Raw genomic sequence first — 10,510 nt, forward strand, 5'->3', positions numbered from 1 at the left:
TGTAATACAAAAATGAAAAGTTCTTGGAAGACAAATGTTTGTTTGGGAGTAAAGCAACAGTCATATCCAGTATGTTTTCCATTTGGATCTTTGATATTGGGTCTGTACTTCTGCAACAGAATCTGTGGAGTTTGTGCATATGCTTATATAAATGGAAAAAATATTATCATAGTTTGTGATTCTTTCTTTGCAAGTGTCCAGGCCATGCTTGATGTAATTAGTGAGGAGTCATGTATTTATTGAATGCCGTTATATTTAAATAAAACGGAGTACAATTTTGGAAACAAGAGTCCTTAATTCTGAAATATTTGGTGTACTAAAACTGGTTCCAAAATGTTTGTTTTTCAGTTTTGGGCTTTTACAAGTTATGAAGTGTGGTGATGGCACTCAGTTGTATCTAAACCATTATGGAAATCTATTATGGGAATAAAAATGGATGACCAATGGCATTGACATAGGTACTGGACACAGTAAAGGCACGACCTCTGCAATGTCATCCTCAAATGTGGGTATTTCTATCAAAATTCAGAGAGCTGTTCCATAGGCTAGTCAAATAGCAGCCTGACATAGTCATGCTCACAGAATCATACCTTTTCAACAAAATGTCCCAGATACTTTCCATTGCCATCTCTGGGAAGATCCTGTTCCACCAGTGGGACAGACCCAGAAATGGAGGCAGCACAGTCACATAATCAGGAGGGAGTGACCCTTGGAGCCCTTAACGATCCCATGAAATCTGATGATGACAAGTCAAACAAAAATGTTCTGCTGATTATGACATTGTCATTCTTCAGTTTATGAATTAGCACTCTTCCACTTTGAATACCATTTGGAAGAAGCACTGAGGGTAACAAGGTGACAATGTACAATAGATGAATGAATGCAGTGCCAGTCCCCAAGAGTAGCTTGATAGCACTGCTACTGCCTGAACCTGCTTAACTTCTGAAAGAGCCAATGCCAGAATATGATAGGAAAAAAGATGGTTGACCTCATCCTCACCAATCTATCTGTCGCACATATATCTGTCATGAAGGTATTGGAGTGACCACTGCATAGTCCTTTTGGAGACGGCATCCCATCTTTACACAGAGGAAACCTTGCATATGTTGTATCATCTACCTCAACTTCACTGTCCCCCAATATTTCCATTTCTCTTCGTTCCCTTTGTATCCATATCACAGGTAGTCTTGAATGTACTCAAGCGACTAAGCATCCACAGCTCTGAAGAATTCCAAAGATTCACAACTCTTTGAAGAAATTTCTCATCATCATTTCTAAATGACTCATGCCTTATTTGGAGATAGTGGCCCTGTTTTCTGAATTCACCATCCACATTCATCCAGCATTTACTCATCAAGCCCCTTAAAAATGTTGTATGTTTTAATGAGATTTAGAATTGCGCTGGTCAGTTTATACTGCCTCACCTCCTACCTACCTACCAAATTATGCCATCATGTTCCTGTGCCTTAAATTTCATTATGCCACATATCTGCCCATTTCACTAGCCTGCCTATGTCCTTGTCTATAATCCTCACAATTGCCTGTAATTCCAAGTTTTGTGAAATTTGTATATTTTGAAATTGTTGTCTGTACACTCAGGTTGTGTGTGCATATATATATAATTAATCAATCAAAACATATCCTTGTCCTGATCTCTGTGGATTTTCCATTTCTTCCAGTCTGAAAGACAATGATTCACCCCAATTCCTGGTTTCCTAACATTCAGTCAACATTGTGTCAATGCTGCATCTGTCCCTAATATTCCATGGACTCCAACTTTGCTGGATAACTAAATGTGGCACTTTATCGAACACCTTTTGAAAGTCCATTTAGACCACATCAACTGCATTACCCTCATTGACCTCAGTTACTACATCAAAACACTCAAGCATGATTTGCTTTTCACAATTCTATGCTGGCTTCTTTAATTAATCCTCAATCCATGGTAACGTATTACCTCCCTTCCCTCTAACTCAGCCCTAATTTTCTGTAATTTGATTTATTATTGTTACATGTTGGGATAGAATTGAAAGTATTGTTTCTTGCACGCTGTACAGACAAAGCATAGGATACAAAGGGGAGAAGGAGAGGGTACAGAATATAGTGTTACAATCATAGCTAGAGTGTAGAAAAAGATCAACTTAATATTTGGTAGGTCCATTCAAAAGTCTGATGGCAGCAGGGCAGAAGCTGTTCTTGATTTGGGTAATATGTGACCTTAGATGTACGTATGTATGTACGTATCTTTTCCCAATAGAAGATGGTGGAAGAAAGTATGTCCAGGGTGCGTGGCGTCCTTGATTACGCTGGCTGCATTTCTGAGGCAGCAGGAAGTGTAGATGGAGTCAATGGATGGGAGGCTGATTTGAGTGATGGACTGAACTATGTTCACAACCGTTTGGGAGCAGTACCAAGCTATGATACATCTGGAAAATATACTTTCTATGGTGCATCTGTTAAAATTATAATGTCCTTTAGTGTGGCACCTTATCAAATGCCATTTGTAAATCTCAATACACTAATGTTTCTTCCATTTATGCACCACACCATTACAATCTCAAGGAACTGAGATTGGTCTGAAAATCCTTGTTTTATCTCTTTGTCTCTTCAAAGGTGCTAGTGGTATGTTTGCTACCTTTTAATCCATGTGAATACAAAACATTATTGTCAACGTGTCTTATTTTTTATGGTTGGACCACTTTCCCATGGAGTTTTTATTCCTTAAGGATCGTATATTATGAATTAATTCTTCAAATGTTTGCTATTGCTTATCTACCATCATACCTTCTCATCTCAAATCCCAATTTATCTTAGCCAACTTGCTCCTCATACCTATATAATTTGCTTTGTTCAGATTATTTTTGGACTTAACAGAACCAAGTTCAAACTCAATATAAAATTGTATCATATTATGATTACTTTCCTACTGGCTTCTTTACTTCAAGCTTATTAATTAACTCTGTTCCAATACTAAATCTGGAATAGCCTATCCCTGATGGTTCCTCAACACTGATCTAGAAAGCTATCTTGAAGTCATTTCATGGACTTATTCTAGACACTATTACTGTAAATTTAGTTTGCTCACCTACTTTATGATTGAAGCTTCGAGACACTTTCTGGTCTGCAACATGGCCAGGTAGCCTGGAACATTGGTCCCAGGATATCTGGGCCCAATATCTATTCCCCAAATATATGGGCAGCACAATGGTTAAAAATGCAGCCTCATAGCGCCAGGGATTCAGTTTCGATTCCAGCCTTGGGTGACTGTGTAGAATTTGCATGTTATCCCAGTGTCTGCATGGCTTTCCTCCCACAGTCCAAAGATCTGCAGGTTAGGTGGATTAGCCATGCTAAATTGCCTCTTAGTGTCCAAAGATGTGTGAGTGAGCCATGGTAAATGTGCCAAGTTACTGGGATAAGGCAGAGTGGAGGGCCTGGGTTGGATGCTCTTTTGGAGAACAGGTGCAGACTCGATGGGCCAAATGGCCTCTTTCTGCATGGTAGGGATTCTATGGTTCTGTATCGCTGAAGGAGTTTCATGGGGTGGTACTGTAAGCCTAATCATCACCTTTCCTCTATCATAGGGTCAAAACAGGTTTTACTTTAATGTGATTGTACTGTGCTCTGTTCCACTCAGAATTCCTCTGCTATTTCAGTTGTCCTTGTCTGCATGCAGTGAGACCTGAACAACATTCCAGTTTAGACTGAAAAGTGGCAAGTAACATTTGTGCCACCCAAGTGCCAGGCAATATCATTCCCCACAAGAGAATGCCTAAGTAACTCCTTTTTGACATTCAACAACATTACCATAGCTGATTCCCCAATCATCAACACTCTAGACTCACCATTAACTGGACTAGCCATATAAATGCTGTGGTTACAAGGGCATGTCAGAAGTTGGGAACTCTGCAGCAAATGACTCATCCCCGGACTCCCAAAGTCTTTCCACCAATTAAAATGCACAAGTCTGGAGTATAATGGAATAATTTCCCTTGCCTGGATGAGTGGAGCTCTGACAACACTCAAAAAGCTCAGTGTCAACCAGGCCAAAGCAGCTTATTTTATCATATCATCTTTAAGATCCATGCCCTCCATCACCAGCACACAGTAATTGCAGTGCGTACTCATCTCCAAGATGCACTGCAGCAAGTTTCCCAGTTACTTCAACAACACCTCCCAAGCCAGCAATATCTACCCCCTCGCACAAGACCAGCAAGCACATGGGAACACCACTGCTGTCAATTTCTCTTCTAAGTTGTTGGAAGGATGTTGTTTACAGGTCTGTATGTCTCAAAGAACTCACCACAGTCTTCTGTAGATTAACTGTAAGTCTTCATGAACTAACCTATACAGTAAAGTGTATGAGTTAGGAGCTGCCTTCATGCTTAGGTCTATACACATCTCCATCAACACTATACTGACCTAGTGTCTGGGTCATTTGATTTCTCACATTATGGTATGGGCGGTACTGTGCTCAGTCCCTTAACGTGCCAGTATCCTGACTTGGAAATACATTGCTATCCCTTCACTGTTATTGGATCAAAATCCTGGAACTTCTCCCTGTAGCATAGGAGGCAGTGGTTCAAGAGTGTGAAGGACAATTAGCTATTCAAGGGGAGGCAACGGCCTAGTGGTATTATCGCTAGATTATTAATTCAGAAACTCAGCTAATTTTATGGGGACCCGGGTTTGAATCCCACCATGGCAGATCGTGGAATGTGAGTTCAACAAAAAACATCTGGAATTAAGGATTTACTGATGGCCATGAAGCCATTGCCGGAAAAACCCATTTGGTTCACTAATGTCCTCTTGGGATGAAAATCTGTCATCCTTATCTGCTTGGGCCTACGTGTGACTCCAGAGCCACAGCAATGGTTGACTCTCAATTGCCCTCAGGCAAGTAGATGGGCAATAAATGCTGGCCAGCCAGCATGATTGATGTGCCATGTTCCATGAATGAATGAAAAAAAGGATAATAAATGCTGGCCTCACCAACAATGTGAGTCCAAAGATGTGCGGGTTAGGTTGATTGGCCATGCTAAGAAATTGCCCCTTAGTGTCCAGGGATGCATAAATTAGAGGGATTAGTGGGTATAGTATGTAGGGATATGGGGGTAGGGCCTGGGTGGGATTGTGTTTGGTGCAGACTTGATGGGCCAAAGGGCCTCTTTCTGCACTGTAGGGTTCTATGAACAATGCCCACATCCAAAGAGCAAAGAAAATTACAGTACAGGAACAGGCCCTTTGGCCTTCCAAGCCTGATTGTAAAACCTTTGGGACAGTACCGTTGATGAGAGTTGTATCATGTGAATGCCACTAATTTATTGATCAAACCATATGGTACATTGTGAGACATTTCTTTTTGAATCTGTTTTGTTCATATGTTCAAGGGATATATTCAAGCTTGCAACTTCCTCGTTAGTGTAGAGGTTAGTACTGCCGCCTGTCACGAGGATACTGGGGTTCAATTCCCTGGCAAGGAGCTGCCAAGTAGCAGCGCAGTGGCAGCATCTGTTAAGATGTATGAGGCAAGTTTTTTACATGGAGGGTGGTGGGTGCCTGGAACTCGCTGTCAAGAGAGATAGCGGAAGCAGATACAACAGTGACTTTTAAGGGACGTCTTAACAAATACAGGCCTTCCAAGCCTGCACTGACAATGCTGCCCGACAGATCTAAAACCCCCTACCCTTCCGGGGACCATATCCCTCTATTCCCATCGTATTCTTGTATTTGTTAAGACGGCCCTTAAAAGTCACTGTTGTATCTGCTTCCGCTATCTCTCTTGACAGCGAGTTCCAGGCACCCACCACCCTCCATGTAAAAAACTTGCCTCATACATCTTAACAGATGCTGCCACTGCGCTGCTACTTGGCAGCTCCTTGTCAGGGAATTGAACCCCAGTCTCCACGTGACACGCGGCAGTACTAACCTCTACACTAACGAGGAAGTTGCAAGCTTGAATATATCCTTTGGACATATAAGAACATAAGAAATAGGAGCAGGAGTAGGCCATCTAGCCCTTCGAGCCTGCCCCGCCATTCAATAAGATCATGGCTGATCTGTCGTGGCTCAGTTCCACATTCCCGCCCTCTCCCCATAACCCTTAATCCCCTCTCTTATCAAAAACCCATCAACCCGCGTCTTATAAATATTTAGCGAGGCAGCCTCCACCACTTCAATGGGCAGAGAATTCCAGAGATTCACCACCCTTTGAGTGAAGAAGTTCCTCCTCAACTCCGTTCTAAACCGCCCCCCCTTTATCTTGAGGCTGTGCCCCCTAGTCCTACTGTCTTTTTTGAGTGGGAAGAGTCTCTCCACCTCTATCCTATCCATCCCATTCATCATCTTATACGTCTCAATGAGATCTCCCCTCATTCTTCTAAACTCTAACGAGTACAAGCCTAGTTTATTCAGCCTCTCCTCATAGCTCAACCCCCTCAACTCCGGCATCAGCCTAGTAAACCTCCTCTGCACTCCCTCCAAGGCCAAAATATCTTTGCGCAGATGCGGCGCCCAAAACTGCACACAGTACTCCAGCTGCGGCCTCACCAATGCCCTATACAGCTGCAGCAAGACCTCCCTACTTTTATATTCAATCCCCCTCGCGATGAAGGCCAGCATCCCATTCGCCTTCCTGACCACATGCTGCACCTGCAAGCTGGGTTTTTGCGACTCATGCACAAGGACCCCGAGGTCCCTCTGCACCATCGCCTGCTGCAGTTTTTCGCCACGTAAGTAATAGTCCTTCCTACCATTATTCCTACCAAAGTGGACCACCTCACACTTGCCAACATTAAATTCCATTTGCCATTTCCTGGCCCATTCGCCCAGCCTATCTAGATCCTTCTGCAGACTCTCCACACCCTCCGCACAATTTGCCGTTCCCCCAATCTTGGTGTCATCAGCAAATTTCGACACCCTACACTCGGTTCCCTCCTCCAGATCATCTATATAAATGGTAAAAAGCTGAGGCCCCAGCACCGACCCCTGGGGCACTCCACTAGTCACCATCCGCCAATCCGAATAGCACCCGTTGACCCCCACTCTCTGCCTCCTATTTGACAACCAATCCTCTATCCACGCTAACACCCTACCCCCAACTCCATGTCCCTCGACTTTCTGCAATAACCTCTTGTGAGGTACTTTGTCAAACGCCTTCTGAAAATCCAGAAAGACCACATCCACCGGCTCTCCTCTATCCACCGCCCTAGACACATCCTCATAGAACTCCAGTAAATTTGTCAGACACGACTTCCCTTTAACGAAACCGTGCTGCGTCTGCTCTATCAAGCAATTCCCTTCAAGATGCCTCGCAATTTCCTCCTTAATGACGGATTCTAACATTTTACCTACCACAGACGTTAAACTAACAGGCCTATAATTCCCCGCCTTTTGCCTGGCACCCTTCTTAAACAACGGCGTAACATTAGCCGTTTTCCAATCCTCCGGCACTTCCCCGGAATCCAGCGACGTCTGGAAAATAACCACCAAGGCATCCACTATCACCTCCGCCATTTCTTTCAGAACCCTCGGTTGCATTCCATCCGGTCCTGGGGACTTGTCCACAATCAGCCCCTCCAGTCTGTTGAGCACCGCCTCTCTAGTAACAGTAATGTCATTAAGACCCTCCAGTCCTACCACCTTTCCATCACTAACACACGGCAAATTATTCACGTCCTCCTCCGTGAAGACAGAAACAAAAAAGTTATTCAATACCTTAGCCATATCCCCATCCCCTACCACTAGGTCCCCTTTCTCATCCTCTAAAGGACCAACGTTCACCCTAGCCAGCCTCTTCCTTTTTATATATTTATAAAAACTCTTGCTATCCTTTTTTATATTAAGCGCTAGCCCAGCTTCATAGTTTCTCCTACCCTTCTTTATCAACTTCTTTGTCAATCTTTGTTGACATTTAAACCTCTCCCAATCCTCTTCTCGCCCACTACTCTTAGCTACTCTAAATTCCTCCGCTTTTAATTTAACACTTTCCTTCACCTCCTTCATTATCCACGGCTTATTACCTCTCCTCCTGCTGTCCTTTTTGACCATCGGAATAAATTTCTGCTGAGCACCAAGAAAGATCTCCTTAAAGATCCTCCACTGCTCCTCAGCAGACCCTCCCTCCAACGCGCTCCCCCAGTCAACATTCGCCAATTCTTCTCTCATCCTACCGTACTCCCCTCTATTCAAACAAAGTATGCGTGTCCGGGAACCCACTTTCTCCTCCTCCATCCGCACCAGAAACTCCACCATACAATGATCACTCTCCCCAAGAGGATCCTTCACCGCAAGGTCCCTAATTCTACCCGCCTCATTACATGGCACGAGATCCAAGATAGCTCGCTCCCTCGTCGGCTCCAACACGCACTGTTCCAGGAAACTATCCCAGCAGCATTCCAAGAACTCCTCCTCGAGCCCATCGCGTCCAACATGGGTCGACCAATCAATATGCAGATTGAAATCCCCCATAACTACGGCCGTCCCATTCCTGCACGCCGCACTTATTTGCACGTTAACAGCCCGCCCCACCTCCAGATCATTATTCGGGGGCCTATAGACGACACCCACCAGCGTCTTCCTCCCTTTGCTATTCCTAATCTCCACCCACAACGATTCCACGTTCTGCTCCTTGGCTCCAATATCATCCCTTATTAACAAAACAGATTCAAAAAGAAATGTCTCACAATGTACCATATGGTTTGGTCAATAAATTGGTGGCATTCACATGATATAACTCTCATCAACGGTATTGTCCCAAAGGTTTCACAATCTGCTTTGATCCAGGCAATTAGTAAAATTATCTAAAACAAAATGCTGTGGATGCTGGAAATCTGAAATAAAAACAGAAAATGCTGGAAATACTCAGCAGGTCTGGCAGCATCTGTGGAGAGAGAAACAGGGTTCATGTAATAGTTGGCAATTGCAAAATAACTCAGAGAGCATTTTGTTCACTTCACAAATTCTTTTTATTTTGGATGTGGGAAAATCTAACACGGCTGCATTTATTGCTCATTCCTAATAGGTATGAGAGGATGGTGATGGGCCTTCTTGAATATCCTTATCCTTGGTATGGAGATATATATCCAAGTCAGGATTGGTGAGTGGCTTGAAGGAATTGATGCTTCTGTAGGATTATTGCTCTCAATTTCACCAATTAAGCTTACGGGGAGGGAGATGAAGTAATCTTAATGAATTTCTGCATTGCATTCTGCAGAGCTTACATAAAGAGCCACAGCGCATCAGTGGATATTGAGTCCAGAAGCAGCAGTACAATTAATCAAACTGTTCTGTCTTGGATGGTGTTGAGATTTGTAAGTGCTGTGGCTGCACCCCCACAGGTGAGTACCCCATCACATTCACAACTTAAATTTCGGGGAGGAAATAAATCATACAATCTTCTAACGACGAATGGGTTTACCTGCTGTACATTCACATTCCTTTAACTGGGTATTTGGAGATGTAACTTACATGACGTTTTTTGACTATTGTTTATTTCTTTTTGTATTTGTTTGTGTTTCCTTGCAAGCTTTTAAAAGCTTTTCAAAAGGCAGTTATGCCATCTTCTTGTACAGTGTGATTTCCAAAAAAATAGTTTGTACATTGGTCTTTAAACTCTTAAATAATGCCTTACAAATGATGATCCTGACCATTAAATAATCATTTTGTAGTGCTTCTTGGTTGAACTGTAATTGTGCCTGAGGAGTTTTACTCCCCACAGTGGTTAGCACTGCTGCTTCACATCTCCAGGGATCTGGGTTCAATTCCAGCCTTGGGGGTCTGTCTGTGCAGAGTCTGCATGTTCTCCCTGTGCCTGCGTGGATTTCCTCTGGGTGTTTCGGTTTCCCTCCACACTGCAAAGATGTGCGGGTTAGGTGGATTGGCCATGCAAAATAGTCCCTTAGTGTCCCAAGATGTGTAGGTTAGATGGATTAGCCATAAGAACATAAGAACATAATATATAATATATAATATATATATAATATATAGCCATGTTAAATGCCTGGTGTTACAGGGATAGGGCAGGGGAAAGGGCCTGGGTAAGATGCTCTGTCAGAAAGCCAGTACAGACTCGATGGGCCAAATGGTCTCTTCTGCACTGTAGGATTTTCACGGGAGGATTTTCGCAGTAACTTAGTTGCAATGTTAGTGTAAGCCTACTTGTGTCACTAATAAAGTTTAAAACTTTAAACTTTAAAAAAGTAAGGATTCTATGATTCTATGAAAATTTGTTGCTATACTGGACTGTAATGATAAACTGTAGAAAATCAAGAATGACAATTGCAGCAAAACTAGGATTTAATAACAAATCCCTGTAAATGTTAGCGCAGGCATTTAGTTTTACATTTTGTATGATGTCCAGCAAGCTTGTGTGTCTCAGATTCTGTATTTTGTCTGTTGAATTCATAACCAAATTTGATTTGTGATTATGTTTAATGAGTTTAAGGTACTAGCTTTGCCACATTCTTCAATGCAGTATAGTGAAATATTCCATGCCGGTGGAAGATGTCCT

This window comes from Carcharhinus amblyrhynchos, chromosome 3 (assembly GCF_965287045.1).
Source record: "Carcharhinus amblyrhynchos chromosome 3, sCarAmb.v2.hapA, whole genome shotgun sequence".
Taxonomy (NCBI): domain Eukaryota; kingdom Metazoa; phylum Chordata; class Chondrichthyes; order Carcharhiniformes; family Carcharhinidae; genus Carcharhinus; species Carcharhinus amblyrhynchos.